This window comes from Dermacentor silvarum, chromosome 11, assembly GCF_013339745.2.
Source record: "Dermacentor silvarum isolate Dsil-2018 chromosome 11, BIME_Dsil_1.4, whole genome shotgun sequence".
Taxonomy (NCBI): domain Eukaryota; kingdom Metazoa; phylum Arthropoda; class Arachnida; order Ixodida; family Ixodidae; genus Dermacentor; species Dermacentor silvarum.
Genome location: NC_051164.1, coordinates 108499136 through 108518070, shown reverse-complemented (window position 1 = coordinate 108518070; position 18935 = coordinate 108499136). Strand labels below are relative to the sequence as shown.

Genomic DNA, 18935 nt, shown 5'->3' with positions numbered 1-18935 from the left:
AAAGAAATAAATAAGATCAGAGGAAACACAAAATACAGCTAAGACTGGTCCTATAAAAAGTAAGCCTTGAAATCAGTGAAGAACTATCTTACTAGTCCAGATAGTTTTTTTTTCTTTAACAGTAAGAAACATGTGTTCTGCTGCAAGCACCCTGCCGAATCGAACACTAAACCGATATATTAACCAGAACAAGGAACTTCACCAAACGAGCTGACACAGAATCTAGTAGTTGACAGTGGATGGCAGCTATATCTATTACAAAGGAAAGGATTCAATTATTTTCTTGGGCTTCAAGCACAAGCCTGAGTTCGCCTAAACGAATGAATGAGGGCGGAATTAAAGCATTAGTTCACAACCACTACGTTAAATGCGCCCTCTCTGTTCAACAAATCTCATTACAGGGTGTCCTGTGCGACAGACACTGCGGTCTCTACATGCTGTTCAACACAGGCGTATCAGAAACGTACCTCGTTACTACAGTATACTCACGTTTGTGAATCCCACTCTCACGTCCACCCATCTCCATCTTCTTTGTTTAGTTTTTTTTCTTTCCTACTATGACACCAAACCCTCACGGGTGTCGCGGAGGTCACACACACGAGGACACTTTTTGACAAACGACGGTCACCACCTCGTTCACTGGCGGACACGCAAATTTCTCAGCGAGAACAACACGTCATGGACGATATCCCATCGTTGAAGTCCTTGGCAGTGTCTCTTGCATTAATACGCATATCTGTTTGGCGTTTTATTCCAAGGAGATTGCCAACGAGTGGAAGAACAGTAGACTATTTACTTGCAGGACTCACTCGAAGTAACGTTATTAGTTTCGTGAAGGTACTTCTTTGAATGAGATATCACTTTACGGTGAAAGTGACTGCGTCGACAGCAAGGACTGCCGAAACAGAAAAAAACACATAAAGGCTGCTTAGTAACTTCAAAATTACAGCGTCGCTTGCGTTTTGAAAGTCAAGCGCACGATGCTTCGTCTCGTGCTAACGATAGCGACAACGCTGTCATAGGTTGCGGTAAGCCGACAACTATAACGAGGATCCTCCGCAAGCTGATCGTATAATGGGGTGAAACAGCTCGTCGACGAAGAGACGCTTGTCACTTCACTCCAGACAACAAAAGAAACAGATGAGTATGTGTCAAGATGGGTGGCGAGCTACTGTGATACTCCTCAGGAACAGACTACCGTATACTTCGCTTTACAAGCCGCAGCCACGTTCTTCGCACATCACTAAACTCCGGACAGCTCACGTAGCATCGACGTCACACTCAAACACAGTCGACCGAAGCGATGCTGCGTGAGATCAGAGACCACGGTATTCACAGAGAACGGCCGAAAAATCTGGACGCACGCAAAAGTGAAGATCCGATATCACTGCGGCCATCGACGCGTCGTGGTCGCCTTGGAGCTCGGAGCGCAAGCAACAATCCTTTCGCAATCCGGTGATACGTGTTTAGACTCGGTAACACTATCTATTGCACGGTCGCCCGCGATACTGCAAACTCGGTGGGTGATACGCGAGGCACCGATGGAGCAGAGGTCGTACGATCCGCTGTATACGAACGCGCACGCCCACAAAGCTTCACGAAGAGCACACCGCTTGCGCGTTCGACGCACCGCCACGGCACAATTCGCACTGCCGCGGGGCCATACACGACACGCAGAGAAAGAGCGAGGGGTTACACGCCTCGGGGATAGACACACACATGCCAGCGGCGGCTATCCAGGCAGTGAGGCGGCTCGTCCGGAAAGCAGCATCGCGTGGCACTGCTCGCTTGGCACGGGAGGAGGCCTGCATCAGGTTGTGGCGGGCCAACCGGTCGTGACGAGTGGAGAGGAGGCACGGAAGATATAACAATAACGACAAGAGCCGGGCGTCCACCGCGCTCAGTGGAATCGCCGCGACCCATCGCAGAGGAAAGTGAAAGAGATCACGCCTCAGAGCACACACCGGTGGGAGAGAAAGGGGGAAGAAAAGAGGGCGAGAGAGTGACTGGATGGGTGGAAGCGAGTCGGCATCGCCTGTTCCATTCCTTCGCTATGCTTTCCTGTCGTCTCCTAGCTCATCCGTCTGTTGGTCGTCTGTACTTTCAGCCCTCCAATCATGGCTTGCGGAACGGACGTCTCAACAAATTAACTCACAGAAGAGGAAAGAGGTAATGGCGAACAAACGGTCGAATTGAATAGGGTTAACAAAGATATGCTTCGTCAAACAGTGTACAAGAGATGATGGAGCAGTCAGTTTCGCTTTATATGAACAAAATATCAATCTCGGAGATGAGAGTGTGCGAAAGCCAATACGGAGATGGAAGTGAGTTCCGCCTTCAGTCTTTCGCTTTATAAAGCACTTCTGCTTCCTGTTTATGTCGCCTGCGGCGTTGCCTGTTCAAATGCTTGTTGCTGCTCCTTCTTAATTATCATTATCTCTATATTACAGAGCGGAAGCTTTCAGCAATAAAACGTAGAGGAAGGGGGCAGGGCGAAATAGAAAGCCAACGACGCTAAAGATAAGATGCTTCCTGGACGACATTTTAAACGGCAAATGAGGAATAATAAAAGCGGCTGTTTCGTATGACAACGATTTAAAAATGTATATAGAGTATCAACGGTTTCAATCTTTTTCGACTGATCTATTTGCAAGCTGCACCCCGTAGCTGTAGTGCGTTGCCCCGAGTTCAGCCATCTGTTGCGTACGAAGCGTTTGCAGCTGAAGGATAGTTTTCCTCCTTTCGTTCGTGTTTACGTGAAAAAAAAAAGCAAAACAAGAACACTGCCGCATTCGACAGGGCCCTCCCTGTGGTGTTTCGTACTAAGACCACTAGATAATAATGAGGCGCTACAATCGCTCAATAACCGTGGAAGTCAGGGGTGTAGTACATGAATTTCTACGATTTCGCATGGGCTGGTTCAGAACATTTAAGTTTCATTGCTGATATTTAAGGTTAAATTCTTGCATGCCTATAGTTCGCAGCGTTTCTCTAGTGCAACAAAGTGCTTTTCATTTAGAACTAATTACATTTTTATCAGCTATGCTATTCTAATAATCAGAAGCCGCTGTTCTTAATACCCGATCTTTAATTCTTCTTTTTATTAATTGCCAAGTTTTATTTTGTCAGCTGTCTGGTCCGGGAAGTAGCCGTTCGTTTAGACTTTGAATTCCTTATGCTGTCAGAACTTGTAACTGAGAAGAACTCCGTGTTGTCTTAAGCAACAATCAGTGGTCAACAAAACTTACACGAACCGTTATTTTATTTACATGCATACATTATTACTTAAATTTTCATGCTAACAAGTAAACTAAACAAATTATTTCTAGGGCAAGTGTATGCTTGTGTTTGCTTTAAGTCATTCTACTAGGTTCTATGTAAGCAACGTGAAACAGAAAGATTAATGAGAATACGACAAGCGCCTAATAATTGTCAGTCAGAGTGGTGAAACACACTCAACGCATTTTCGTCGTATTTCTGACGTGGCCCCTCTCGGCGCCAGAACTACTTTATGCCGCGTGATAATCATGCCGTTTGTGTCATTGAAACAGAAACCGAGATAGCATCGAGGTGTCATCGCTTAGCTTCCATATAAATTAACTAGAGAAAGAGGGGGGGGGGGGGAGCTATTCAATAAATAATTGTGAGGTTTGCCTAGCGGCAGGCCTAGCACACTACTCCATATGAATGCGATGACAAATGAAATGATATACACAGGGCAATACGACTCTTAACATACACACATAACACAACATACAATATCGAAGCATCTTGTTGAAACCGGCGCCTCTCACAAAAGTTACGAGCGCCTTCGTAGCGCGGGACGCCTGGAGAGAGAGAGAGAGAGAGAGAGAAAAGACTTTATTCCAGGTCAGACTAAGACCTACAGTACCTGGAGAAAGCATCCGAAGAAAGTTGACTGTGATTGACGATTACCATGCCAGACGGAAACGCAACAAAGTGCCCTGACTATACTCCCAACGCTCCGAACTTTTTTGCAAAACTCGCGCAATCCGGTGCCAACAGCCTCAGATGTACGCAACGACTACGGCGGCACTACAACGCGAAGATGACGTCACGATGACGATGACTACGGTGCGTGACGGTGACGACGGCACGACAACCACGATGACGACGTCACAATGACGACGTCACAGTGGCAACGACGGCGGCGCGACGAAACGAACGAACGCAAGGCGAGCGAGTCTTTGAGCTCTTAACCGCCGCGGGAGCAGAAACTTGACGTAACTGAAAAGATAGCCGGGGATCGGGAATTTTACGCTCGAACGAACTCATTCGAGGGTATACACGTGGCAAAGGTGCTCCGTGTAGCCGCTGCAGGTTCTCCGAGCGCCGGCACGTTCCAGTCGTCACGCTTTTCGCCTCGCGAATGAGTGTGACTGCGGGCGGACGTCCGCTCCGCGTGAGGCTCTGCAGGTCCGCTGTTGGGCTGCCCCTGCAAGCGTCTCGGCGGCCCAGCGTGACGCCGACTGACCCCCGCTGAGCTGCGGCCAGCACAGAGACGACGACGATGCGGCGGGCCGCCTCGCTCAAACGATCGCCGCTGCGCCGACGACGTCGTCCAGCCGGCGATGGGGTCAAAGCCGTTTCTAATGGCCGCCCGAAAGGGGGGGGGGGGGGGGGGGAGGAAGCAGCGTTGCGAAAATAAAGACGGCACGTCGCCGCCGAGGACGCCGTGCTCGTCGAAAACTGCGGCGCGTGCGCGCGCGCTTTCACCTATCACGTGATCACGAGGTTCGAGAAATAAGGTGTCGCACGAATATATTTACGCATTCATTTTTTTTTGTCCCCTTTTACGATTCACAAGTGGAATCAGTTGGATGCTAGTGTTGCCGATGTTCCCGCAAATGTGTTTTTCTCTTCCTTTCGAGATGTAGGCTTTAGAGTTGAATGTTCAAGTGACAGCTGTACCTGTCTGCTTCCTCACTTCGGTTTTGGCTTTTGTGTCGAGCCCCCCCCTCCCCTTTACAGTAATGCCAAACTGGGCAATGTAGGTTTCTAAATAAATAAAAAATAAAATAAAGATCAGAACGACAGCGTGTGTGTGTGTGTGTGTGTGTGTGTGTGTGTGTGTGTGTGTGTGTGTGTGTGTGTGTGTGTGTGTGTGTGTGTGTGTGTGTGTGTGCTTGTCTGTATATGTTTGTGAGTCTGTAATATATTCTCGTGGAAGCCGTGCGGCGCCGCTGAAGCTATAGCGTGAACGGCGAGCTCATACGAGAAGCTCTACAGCAGCCGGTGCACGCTAGAGAAAAAAAAGTCAAGTCGCAATTTAGCGGTAAATATGAAATATATGCGTTAGTATTATACGTCGCACCTCTTTTAGGTCCCTGATTTATGATTTAAACGGCGTTCAGCTCATAGCTGTAGTGTTGTTCAGGGGCTCACTCGACACACCACGCCCTGCCTCTTCGAGAAGCGAAGTGCAGGTGACGGTGGTCCTGAGTAGACCGCCGTCAGTACCACTATACATAGATGCATATAAATACAAACAAGCTCTTCTAAACTCTCCCATCCCCTCTCTACCACGTGACCGGCTTCCCAGACTTCAAACACATACACTTGTTTTCCACCTCGACACTCCTAATGCTAACGCATTAAATATTATTCGCGGATGTATGCCAATCTGAACAACTGATACATCAGTGACAGCGAAGCTGTACAAGCGAATTCTCACACCCTAAGTCGGAAGTACTGGGGTCCTTTTTGCTGATTCACGGCCTCACTGGATCGGAGCAACTGTTTCTGCAGCCTAGCGCGGTCTTGGATGGCTGTTCTTAGTTACGGCTCCCACGCAGGCTCCGTCGCTGCATCACGGCGCCAGCCCTTTCACAGCCGCAGCCGTACAAACTGCTAGCTGACCTCCAATGTGGAGCCGGTGAAAGAAAACAAAAATACGGATGACTGTTTAAGAAAAGCCGCGCGTATAATTCATTGCCTACTCGAATGAAATATACGCAATGTAGCTTTAGAATCATTGATCATTACGTTTCAAAGAGCAAATTCGGGGCTCCGACACGTTTAATCGCATTTACATTTGATATCGACCGCGTCGGCCTTCGCCGGCGCACGAGAACTGTTGCGGAACTCCCTCTTAACAGCTTTGCTGTAAACAAAGGATGTAAGAAGAAAACTTCACGAGCGAACAAGAGGAACTCAAGGCACGCCACGCCAATAGCTTCGACAGTGCGTTTAGCGACAGCAAAGAGGCTGCCCGTAATGCGTTGAGAGAAGAACAACACAAACGTGAATGGGACGAGCTGAAGGCAACCCGAAGGCCGAGGCTTTAGCGAAAGCAGAGGTGGGAGAGAGAGGCTGATGCGAGGTAAAAGGCAAGCCTGCTTTCGCTTCTGAATCACGCGGCACAGGTTGCAGTGCAGCTCGCATCGTTTTCAAGAACGTCAACAGCAGCGCACACGTGCTAGTTGCGACGCTCCCTCGCTCTCAGTCTGGGGTTGGTCTTCCGTGGTTTCACTTGCAACAACAACAACCAGCGTTAACGATCGTCCGCAGTGTCCTCCTATTCGAGGGAGACCGCTCGTTCGAGGTCTCCTTAGAGCGTTGTCGACCGTTCCCTCGCGCAGTTTACGAGTGAATGGGCACGCCGTCTTTGTTTCTGTTCATTCCGTATACAGCGCCGTGTATGCTTCGAGGCCTGCAAAGGATGTCACTGATGCGTTCCGAGAAGAATGCGGCGCGCCGACTTCTCGTTCGCGTTTGCATCACGCAACCGTTACCCTACACTAACTTGCTAGCTATTGCTCAGCAGCTTCCCGGACTTCTTGCCGCTCTTTGCGTCTACTTCGTGTAAGAAGCCTCGATACCCAGTAGCGCACCAAGTTTTGTTTTATTGCGATAGCACTTACATGGGCACTCCAAGCGCATTTTTGCCGTCGGCGTCACCGTGATGTTCTGTATAAAGTCGAAGGGCGATAACACCGTCGCCGCGCGCCGCATGCTGTATATATGTGCGAGTGAAAGCACACGAGGGGAAGTCGCCGATCGCGGCTGAATCTCGCGCGCGCAAGGGAGGAAAGCGGGAAGGAAGCGCGTCGTCTTTCGTCGCGCGCTTTTTCTTTGCCACGTGGCAAGAATGAGTAGGTGGCCTCACGAGGACGTCGACGCGACGGGAAGGTCGAATGAACATGACAAAGTTAGTTTGGAGCTTCTAACTGCCATAGCAGTAAAACCGGTCACAGGAATCCTGCATTCATATGTTATGCTTTTGGCTCTGTCTTCAATCTCTAAATTGCAACAAATGTACTAAACGTATTATTAGACGATGATTCGATGATCTTCGTTAATTGGAGAACCTCAGCGCTGTCAGTTTTCGCCGAATATATTTATACTAACGAAAATTTGACACAAAACACCTTTTTCATGACTCCTGGTTACGCCTCACCGTCTGCCGACCATCGACACAATGCTGAGATTCCAGTTTCAAGAAGTAATCTGCGTTACGAATTGCCATTATCAAAATGTTCAAATCTCTAATTCGTAAAGAGTTTATACTAGACAGCTGACTGCTTGTATTTTACCCACCCGTTCACACATTTATTGTTGATAATCGCTCCTTTAGAAACCAACTTGCCACTACTCCGTGCAATTTACAGATTTATTCGGCCTCGCTCTCCAACTTGCTAGCTTCCGGGTTAGCTGAGTTAGTAGCGCGACCCACTCCGGAAAGGCCATGATCCCGGGTTCGATCCCCCCTTGACCAAGACAAATTTTTATTGAACTGCGAGACTTTCATTCTATTCTGAGAAAGAGGTACGAGTATCCCTTGTACGTTTCGTACTGCTGACTGTATCGACGGCAATCTTTTTTTCTTTTTCGTGACTCTTCATCCACATTGAAAATAATCCGCAGAACTGACTTGCAAATTAAGTTAGCAAATTAATTAAATTCTGCGCTTTTAATTAATTAATTAATTTCGACCACCCGGGGCTCGTAAACATGCGCCTAAATCGAAGATGCGAGCGTTTTCGCATTTCCCCGCCATCGAAATGCAGCCGCCGCGGCCGGGAGTCGACCCCGAGACCTCGTGCTTAGCACTTAGCCGAACGCCATAGCAACTATAAGCCACCGCGGCAAGTACTGACTTTCAATACATTTCTTGTAAGCCAGCGCAGTGTGGTTGTTGCAGTACCTCAAGTCGACAGGTCTTGGCGACAGAGTGTAGACTCGCTGTAAATTTTCAAATGTGCGCGAAACTGTGCTCTATCTCCTCTCTATCTCTCTTTTCATCCCTATACCCCCTTCCCCAGTGCAGGGTAGCAAACCGGACGCGCGTCTGGTTAACCTCGCCGCCATTCCTCTCTTCTATTTCTATCTCTCTCTCACACAAGGCAGCGTGTGTGTGTGTCCTGGCCTTGCCCGTCTTGTCCCCTGCGCAGCATACGCCTAAATTAAGGTGAAGCGCTAAGTACAGCGGCATTGCCTCGACGCCCGTTTTAGTATAGGCGATTAGCGCTTCCGCGAGACGTGGCGCGCAGCCCGTGCACAGTGCTAGCGCAGGTAACGGGTATACAGCCAGCACAGCACAGGTTCTCTATGTGGGCTCTGCCCGGGCACCGCCACCGGGGGAATGTGTATAGCGGGTCGTACGTGCTGTGTGCACGCTCCACTTCCGGCCGTCGGCTGCCCTTCCAGAGGCAGAGCGGAACCGCGCCAGAGGAGACCGGAAGCGCACTTGGCCAAGGGCCTTGCCGATGCGCATATTCAGCGCGTCGACGAGGCACCGTAGCGCTACGACCAGGAAGTGTATATGAGCACGACAAAGTTGGAAAAAAGAAAAAGAAGAGAAGGGAGCCTGCGCGCGCACGCACGCGTATAGGCACTCACACTGTGTATGTGCGTGTGTGTGTGGGCTTGTGTGTGTGCGCGCACGGTATACAGAGTACGTGCTCGGCCAACCACCGGGAAAGGGGACATGCTCGCCCAATGTAACACGTTCGCTCGAAGAATCAAAGACTGTGAGCAAGGCTTTTAGTTTGGGGGGGGCAAAACGTCGTTTTAACTAATTTCTTTATATTTGGCCGGCATCTGTTTTGTTGTATTCAATCAAGGAAGCAGTTTCTCGCCGAACAACTAAAATTCGACAGAGCACTGTTGTGGAGATTTGGCTGGCCTCCTCCTCTGGCTATCTTTTTTTCTTCTTTCTTGCACGCTCACTGAAGCAATAGCTTCAACAAAGCAATCTTACCTACGATGTGCCAAATCTGAAGTGGCGCTACAGTCGTGCTGAACACCTACTGAGAGTTAATTTCAGCCTATATATAAGACGTGGGAATGTAATCACTGGCGTTCTTTAAAATGAATCTTTTTAAGTGATTCATCCCTTGAAGATATGAAAAAATTCAAAGAAAATTTCCCAGTTTGTTCTTTTAGCAGGTCTGTGATGAAACGTTCTATTAGTTCACCACTCTGCCATATTCGACAGCGGGTCCGATAAATGCGTTATGGGCAAGAAACTTCGTATCCAGTGGTGCTAAGCATTTGGAATTGGTAGCTGAGACCCATTAGTAACAGTGACCACTACCTTGTTAAGTCAGTAACGTTATTCACTCTACCGTTGCTAATTGCAGTTATACGAAAGCAGTGAACCACGTTGTTTTCGTGTTGTTGTGGTTTTTTTTTTTGGGGGGGGGGGGGGATTTTTACGGCAGTGGGCTTAAAGTAGGACAACGACGATTATGATATATATATATATATATATATATATATATATATATATATATAACAACATCAACATACTTTGCGATACCTTTCTCTGCCTTTCATAGGACTGTTCACCAAATTTATACGGTTCCGGACAGTTAAGCAGACCAAAAAGTTACAGGACTGACAAACCTTACAGGAGTAACGAAACTCTTGTAAGGTATACGTACACAGGGTGTTTCTCAGGGAAAGGTCCTAAAGCAGCACGCTTTACGACGGCAAGAATGCGAGACGACGGCGCCGATAAGCAAGAACGCTTTCACTCAATTACGAGCGACCTCGCGTGTCAGTAAACTGCGACTAGCCTACGCGATCGAGACGGACTCTGCGGGGTGAATAACTTCTGAAAAACGCAGAGTATGCATCGGCCACTGCGCAGTCTTATCTCACGTACACTCGCCACTGAACCGGCTTGAAGTGGTAGTATAGCCTTTAGGCGAAAGAAGAAGAAGAAAAAAAAAATAAAAAGCTAAATAAGGACAAATGGTGGAAATGTACAGGCTGGTTTTACCAGAGGTGCGGAACTGTGAGACCGCGCTGGGCAATCGGACACTTTAATTTTATAGTTGATATCTATTTATTTTTCCAAGCCCTTCCTTGAAATTCTCCAGGGTACGACTCCTATACATGTTACGGCGTGAGGAAGAATAAAAAATTAACCGGGTATGATAAATAAGCAGGCGAGGATAATTCGTGGACCGCATTGCGCACGAGTGACAATAAATGAAGATGGCAAATTGAGTCTTGCATATCTGCATCTCGAACTTAGCACCTAAGAATAATAGACGACAATCCTGGCTGATCAAACTCCTACCCCTCCCAAATGCCCCAACACATTTTTTTTTATTTCTTACGTAAAGTAAGAATAAATGAGAAAATTTCATCGCTTTTCCCAAATTCCATATTATTTATTCTTGGTTCTGTTTATTTACTTTGCAACTATTTAAACTTCCTCCACGGCTGCTACAGTTGTTAAAACACATCTGTTGCATCCAGTCAGTGCGAAGCTGACGATGACTATGAAGATGATGCGAGCATCTCATTTGTAATGGCACACGCTACATAGCGTGTTCTTAAAAACATTCTGTTGCATTTAAATCTCTGCATATATATATATATATATATATATATATATATATATATATATATATATAAACTTTAAGCTACATTACTCACCGTAGAAAGTTTGATTCATTGCTTGTTACTCTTTCCTTTGAGCCACCAATCATGCACTTATCTTTTACTATGCAGTCTTCAGCGCGGTTTGATTCGTTTTCCCTACTGTCCTTCAAACCTTGCGCTTCAGTAAAGCCTACTGCTTCAACATTTATCGCTTGATGGACACTTTGACATTCTAACTAAATATCTTCCAATGACTGATGCACCGTTTCGCTATGCACGAGTCGTCCTTCATCTGATAATTTTCTCCTACAGCTCCGCGTTCTCAGAGACCCGGATCTTGCTTCGAACAGCATAGAGCACTGCTCGTTGAATCATGCCAAAAAGTTTTCTATCTGAATATTTGTTTTTTTTTTTGTTTTTGTTTTTCATTCGACACACTTCCACAGGAGCGGCATTTGTGTGCGAAACCTATACTTGTTAGGCCACCAACTGACCTAACCTAACGTTGCGATACGATCACTAAATTCCAGTCTGACACGCAGACTTTGTCTAAGCGCACCGACTGGTCAAGGTTTCGACGAACAGCTGGCGTCGAAGCATCGGAGGTGTACGCTTGGAGCGGGAGCCGCGCCACGTGGTACTCTTCGTAATTACGTTTACACGCTCGGAGCGGGTGGGGAATGGGATCGCATACACGGCGACGCAAGCGGCTGCTGCCCCGAGTCTGCAACGCAAACAGAGCTCGCGGCAGTAGTAGAGGGAGAAAGGAGGAATAATTAATGCTCGACGGGCATATTAGCGTGCAAAGCGTTGTCAGAGCGAACCGCCCACGTGAGCGTACGACGCGCGAAGGCCTGGGACGGGAGTGCCGGTTACGAAGTGCCCGACGCTCTAATGGAAACGCATGAGAGGTGCTACTGTTGCTCGACATCTGTGAAAACAGCGTTGACACTACCGTTCGCGCCTTCTCTTGAGCAAACATGCAACAAAGCAAGCAAGGGAAAAAAAATGAAAATGTGAGTGTGTGCATTATCGCTAGATGCACTTGTGACGATGCGAGTCTAGGCAAGTGGTAGTAATCAACGGTTGTTAGCGTTAACGGAGAAGCTGATGACAAGGAACGAAGGAGCCGATGTCTAATAAGCACATAGCAACACGAAACAAGTGGCAAAGAAATGAACAAGAAACAATGCAAAACTGTAAAAACTATGCTTTGGTGTTTGAGGCTTGTTTTGTACAGTTATGTTTCTCTCCTTCTTAAGGCGCGTCAGCATCGCCACTAATGTTACTAAAAGTCAAAAGTCAACACAGTTTATTATTATCGTCAAGAAAGTAATACAATTAAGGTATACACAGTTAGATCCTCATAACTTAAGTGTTGTGGTAGCGGATCTTACAGTAAACATTAGTAATTAATATGCAACGAGCAAACTCGGCGGTAGCAAGAAAATTGAAGATGGCAACGAAATATTCTCATAGACATTGAGAGAACAAGAAAATACGCCACTCAAATATTTTACGAATAGCGACAAAAAAAGCTTAGAAAAGAGGGACTAACGGCCACAGAAATGTACTGGTAACGTGCCCTATGAAATAAGGGTCCACTGGAAATGACGCGTACTTAACAATATATTTTACTGGCTAGCTCATTGGTTTGCCAGCTGCACATTTACCTGCGGTTTGGGTTCGATTCCCACTGCTGCCTGGAAGCAAACGTTTCTTTTTGGTTCGTCCTAAAGATTGGATGGACACAGGACACCGGGAAAATGTCTACGGCTGAAAGAGAGCCAATAGCAGCGTATGTTGTAATAGCAGGGTGCGGCTTTTACTTAAGTCTATACGGTGATCATCAACAATGTAGTACTGACAGCAATGCGGAGGAACTTCCATTAGCTACGTAAGTGATTGCAAATGTGGACTCGCCTTCGTTGCTTAAATATCTAACACGCTCCTCCGACGTGTCTTACGCATTTTCATTTAATCAAAAGCAGAGTAAATGTACAGAGACACATCCAACCTTATTTCAACGCCTTTCAATTGTACAGAGACGCACCTGCCATTAATTCAACTCCGTGCTGTACTGCTTAACCCGTGCCTTATCTTTCCACGTGAACTGCGTATACGTGTAGTCGAGAGCTGATCAATTTATGTCATCAACACGAGCACTGCCGTATCAGATAAGGAAGTGCGACGGGGCGAAAGTGTCAGCAAAGACGTGGCAACAAGCCGAGGATGAGCGCGATAAGACCGAAAAGAAAAATCCCCAGCCCTTCCCCTGTCGAGAAAATGGGGGTAAGCGAAGCTTGTCGTGTGTGTTTCTGACCTTTGTGGTGATTCTCTTTCTTTCTCTTTCTTCCTCTCTCTCCTTCATTCTCTCTTTCTTTCTCTTTCTCTCTCTTTGACCATGCACACTTGGTCATTTTCCTATCTCGTAAGCTCTCGCCTCGTGGTAAGCGATCGGAAATGTCACGGCTAATGTTTATCTCGTTCCACTCATCTATGCAACGCAAGGTGCATGTACTGAAGGACGAGAGGTTTAATATCTGCTTCTGTTGCTGCAGAAATAAGTCATCCATAATGATCAGATTTATTTCGATTCAAACCAGAAAATCTGCATTCCAATAGCTGAGCATGGTGAGAAAGCTGCGGTTTATTTAAGAATCGAAAGGCCTACCCCTCCTATCGGAGCTGGCCATTCCGAAACATAAAAACGTTTCCAGAGCACGATAACTGCTTATGGAAACATAAGGAAGTTAAATCTGAAATCAGGAAACACACACACATATATATAAACAAAAATTCGATACACCTTAAGGTTCGGTAAAGTTGAACCACACCACAGGCCATACACTTTATCTTGAAATAAACTGAGACGTTTATTGTCTATCTATAGAAAACAAAGTGCATACACGGATAAACGTTAAAGGTAGAACTGCAAAAAAGCCGTGTTGACCACCCTAGAATTAAATGAATTCAGACCTAGCACATAAATAATTTGTGTCACATCTGTAACCCTAGATTTCGCCGCAGAAACAGTTTCGTGAGCAGTAGTTTTAGTGTAAAAATCTGCCAAGGCGGACCAGCATTAACTACGAAAAGAAGACAACAGCCCAGAAAAAAAAAAAGACGAGAGAGACAAAGACAGAAAATAACATACGCTTCTACAACCGCGTTCTAAGTGCGAGCACATAGACAAACGACAGAGTGGTGTTTCCAGGGCAGTAAAAGCTAAACGGCTGGCAGCTCTAAAGGAAGGAAAAAAAAAGAACCATAGAAAGAAAACTGGTCCAAGCAATAACACACGTGCGTTTCCGCCGATCAAGAAAGCACGCGTAATCCAGGGTCACAGGCGGTAAGGAAAAAAAAAAAAAAACAGAACACGAGAATTAAGCAAGACCGCCTGCGAGCTGGAATGCGCCTACCATAGCGATGAGTCGTCTCTGGGGAGAGCGTGCGGCCATCTATTATAACCAACGAAACCCAGACTGCCTCTAGGATCAGGGCATCCTCCATCGCCTGAAACGCAAACAAACTTTGCGCTTCGCATAGCGCGGATTCCTGAGGCAGTAGGGAGCGTCTGCCTCGTCGCTCCGAAGCTTATACAATGTGAGCCCTGCGGCTTAGATGTGCGTGGCCAGGCATTAGAAGCGGCAAACAACGAACATACGTTAAACCCCTTTAACCACCGAAAGTTTCTCCAAACCGATATAAGGAAGCTGATATATCTTTTATCCGGAGAAATGTAGAGTGCGAACTCAGATGACAGGCAAGTGTAGGACGGACAGAGTGCTCGCTCCATTATTATTAACTAGGTGTAAGTACAGGTTCTTGTGTTTCGCCCGAGCTCGCGCTCTTCATATCTTAAGATGATTCACCGACAAATCCAAAACCTTTTTTGGTGTGATGACGAAGACAACAACGCCGATAATGACGGCACAATGTCTTACACACCGTGTACTTAAGATCAAGCCTTGAATGAATGAATGAATGAATGAATGAATGAATGAATGAATGAATGAATGAATGAATGAATGAATGAATGAATGAATGAATCTGCGGTGGGGAAAAAGCTTTCTTTTTTTGGCGACTTCTACCCCAATGTTAGGCCTAACGGTAAGAGATAGGAAGAGAGCGGTGTGCATCAGAGAGCAAACGGGGATAGCCGATATTCTAGTTGAGATTAAGAGGAAGGAATGGAGCTGGGGAGGCCATGTAATGCGCAGGATGGATAACCACTGGACCATTAAAGTTACAGAATAGATACCAAGAGAAGGGAAGCGCAGTCGAGGACGGCAACAGCTAGGTGGGGTGATGAAATTAGGGAATTTGCAGGCACAAGTTGGAATCAGCTAGTACAAGACAGGGGTAATTGGAGATCGCAGGGAGAGGCCTTCGTCCTGCAGTGGACATAAATATGGGCTGATGATGATGATACCAAGGGATCGTGCTGATGAGAAGCATGATGGTGTTGATAATGGTGCCTGCGATAGACGCTATGGAATTCATTTAATGAAATTAGTTTTTTCTCTGTCAGTGACTGATTTATTTATTTGGATGAAATTGGAAATCTTGGTAACTATAGGTGGCGGCCGCCTTCTCTACAAACAATAAATTGTTTAGTAATCGAAAGATGATAACATGAGAGGATATGAAAAACAATCTGCAATAAATCCCAATTCGTAAACGTGCTTAAACAGGCAATACAGAAGGGAAAAAAAAAGGTGCAGTAAGAAGAACGGCACATTTTGAACATTTTGCACTTTATGCAGTTAACCACAAGTGAATGTCGTCCTTGTCCTTAATGCGCTAAGTAATCTGTATAGGTCTACCCATAAGGGTATATCACTGTAAAAGGAGCTGCACGATGGATCAGATGCGTGTATGGACTATATGCCCCCCCCCCCCCCCCCCTTCCCCCTTTTTGTGAAGTCAAAAAAAGCAGATCCTAGTGCTGTGTAAGCTTCGGCTGGAATGAACTCAATATAAAACATACGCTTCACCTACTGTTGGCCAATATTTAACGCAAGACTACTATCAACAATATGAAAGCCAATCGCAATTACACATACCGAATTACGACTTGCGCGGCGCACGGATCTTGCAGCCGTGACGAGTTTCCACCATCGTCCAACGATGCACAGGCTCCTAGCCGAAACGTCTCTAAACGAGCCACGAACATTAAGTATCCGCAGCTTATTCATGTCGCATCACTTTCAGGTACAAAAACGTGCAAGCCTGTCAAGATTCGCGTTGCCAGTTAAGACCAGCAACGGCGCGGCTTGAAACGGACATCCAGTGTTTAAAAATAGCGCTGTTCATGTCATATCCAGCTACGATAAGTGTTGGCTGCGACACACGAAGCGTGGCATTGCGCCGAAATTCTATGCGTCCTCGTCAAACACAGAGACGCGAGAGAGTTTATAGAAACGTCCGCAGACTGTCACTCCGCATGATAAGCCCCCAGGGAAACGAGAAGCGGTGTTCCGGGAAGCACGAGTCAAGCCAAATAGACGGCGTGCCACTCGCCAAGCCAAAAGCGTTACAAAGCCCGAGACAGGATAGCAAAATAAAAACATAAAGCCGTTCCGGTCAAAGAAGAGTCGCTGTGCGTTGAATTGGGATTCCTCGTATCCGCCGCTGACTCGTTGACGTAGAAAAATGCTCTTACAGGAAAGACGTCGTAAACGGCAGGCGTGTACGCGTGCCGTTTAGCCGTGACTCACATGGGCCGGCGCTTCGGATTTTGGCGCAAGAAAAACGGAAAGAGCTTGAACGGTGCGAAAGAGGCCAGTTCGCAAGATTCTGCTATACGGCAACGCAAGATGAAGGCTTATTTTGCGCTGGCGAGCGCTGTTGTTCGTGCGCTAACATGAGCACATTCAAATAGTAGGTATGCAATAGATAGGCTGCGCCGACCGCCCACTCTTAGAACTCTGGGTCCGTATTCACAAAAACACTCTTACGCCTAATTGTTCGTAAGAGAAAATTAGCGAAGCTGGCCAACCAATAGCCAAAAGCATTTAGCGAGCGAAAGGCTTTTTTGCGAATTCGGCCCGAAAAATCTAGAAAATGGTTCCGACTCCGAACGGATTTAGATGCGCTACACTGGCTATACGCATAAAAGAGGCTGGAGGTCGCATTATGTAACGATTAATTTCATTTTCCATCAATTTGACACTTGACTCTTGCCACGCTCAGTTTTAGGGGCGAAGCTCCTTAGGGTGTGGGTCTGTCCCTCCTCTGTAGTAGTAGTCTAAGTAGTCGTCGTAGTAGGTAGCCACGTCTACTTTTATGAGAAAAAAAATTCCGAAAGTTGTGTTCGTAGCGCGGAATCGAACCAGGGACACCTCGCTTCCGAACGCGCGGCGCTAACCACTACGCCACGAAGCGCACATGGACACACGCACCACGATGACAATAAATACCCACCATTAACGAAAGACTGCGCGTTTCTAACGCGTTTGTGCTAGCGCGTTACGGCCCGTGTAAGAAGCTGGTGTAAGACGCTGTGGACTCTCCGTCTTACCCCCGTATTCATAAACGCTCCTCGACTTGACTTGCCACAGCCTTGGGCAGCGCGTCATGACGTCACATATGGCGCGTGTCATTGGTGGAAGTCAATCATTCGATTTAGTGCGGCGAGACTGGGCGAATTACACGGAAGATTCACGGTTTTCCGATGATTCCCTCCGGAGCTTCGCCCACTCATCATCATTCACCCCGTGGATATGCGGTGTTTTTTTTTTTGTACTAATTGGAACTAAAAATAGATAGATAGATAGATAGATAGATAGATAGATAGATAGATAGATAGATAGATAGATAGATAGATAGATAGATAGATAGATTCGGGCACTTGCGCACCACCCATTATCACCTATATTGACCGCTAGGAGCAACGGATTATCAGAACAGAATGGAAAATTAAATGGTTGATAGATCGTCACAAAAACACAGGGCCATGGATTACTTGATAAGACTGTGATCGCTGTTACGCACTTCACTGCTCGAGTGCTCGTACTGTTCCTGATTTTGCATCAGTATAGACCAGCACGACTTTTTCAAAACGAACCAACACAGACGATGCCACTGTCGTTTCGTCTGGTTTCGCCCGTGTTGAATGTGCGTTGGTCGATATTGAATTCGCGAATTACCAACGTGCCCATCATGTACTCCTCATTTCGTTTCTCTCCTTTGCTTTTACAAATCCTCCCTTCGCCGAGCAAAGGGTAGCCAACCGGAAATTTCCTCGGCGTTTCCGGAAAAAGAAATCGATCTCTCTCCCCGCTCGAGGATGCGAAACAAACATTAGAATTGACAAAGCCGCGTATCGGCGCTATACTTACGTCTTCCACGGGACTTCCACCTTACGGGCACCGAACTAATTCCGAAGAGAGAGAGGGAGAACCGTTGCGTCACTGTTGCTCGCGCCTGGTGAGAAGGCGGATGATCGCGCCGGTTGATCGGAAGCGGCGAGGCGACAAACATACAATAACCGGGGCAGTTCAGGAAAACAAGTACTCCAACAGGCCGTAAACGAGCTTTTAAGCTCGTGTCTTCGTTCGGTTGCCTCGTCCGTCGGCAAGAGGTTTTTTGACTGTGAAAGAAAACGAAAGGGGTGCTTTTTTTTTCGAACTCCACGGAAAGCAGCTCGTTCTCTCTTAGTATTCCACACGGTTCGCAGACGAACTCATAGGCGGCGCGGGAGTCACTGGTGGTCCGACCAACACTCGTGTGTCTTGAAGGACGGCACAGTCAGTCGCACTGCCGCCGACACGAGCTGATATCGAAGGTATACAGCACAGAGTGGGCTTACAGGACAGGCGCTTACAGGCGGTCGCTGCGAACAGAACGTGCTTGCTCGTTGGTGGTATAGAGGGCCGGTAATCGGACGCCCACTGTGTAGGGTACAGTTCTTTCCAGCAGTATTGGATCGCCCGATAGATGACACGGGTTCCTGCACACTTGGAACAACCTGGGAAGTACAGTCGCCACCAACAACGCGGGGCTTTATCGGGCTTCCGCAATACTACGCAGGGTGAGGGTCTTTCGGGCTGCCGAAAGTACCAATGTGA

The 18935-nt window shown here is 47.1% G+C and overlaps 1 protein-coding gene across 3 annotated transcripts in view; it reads right to left on the bottom strand.

Annotated features, from left to right (window-relative positions):
• The window catches only part of LOC119433463 (F-actin-monooxygenase MICAL3-like), a 417931-nt gene that overhangs the window by 107342 nt on the left and 291654 nt on the right, over positions 1 to 18935 (bottom strand). The window contains exon 1 of one of the 3 annotated variants that reach the window (XM_037700685.2): positions 18207 to 18482. The exons of the other annotated variants lie outside the window; for them this stretch is intronic. The gene's annotated coding sequence lies outside the window, so the exon portion shown is untranslated. Of the gene's footprint in view, positions 1 to 18206; positions 18483 to 18935 lie in introns of those variants that run through there. 3 annotated transcript variants of the gene reach the window in all.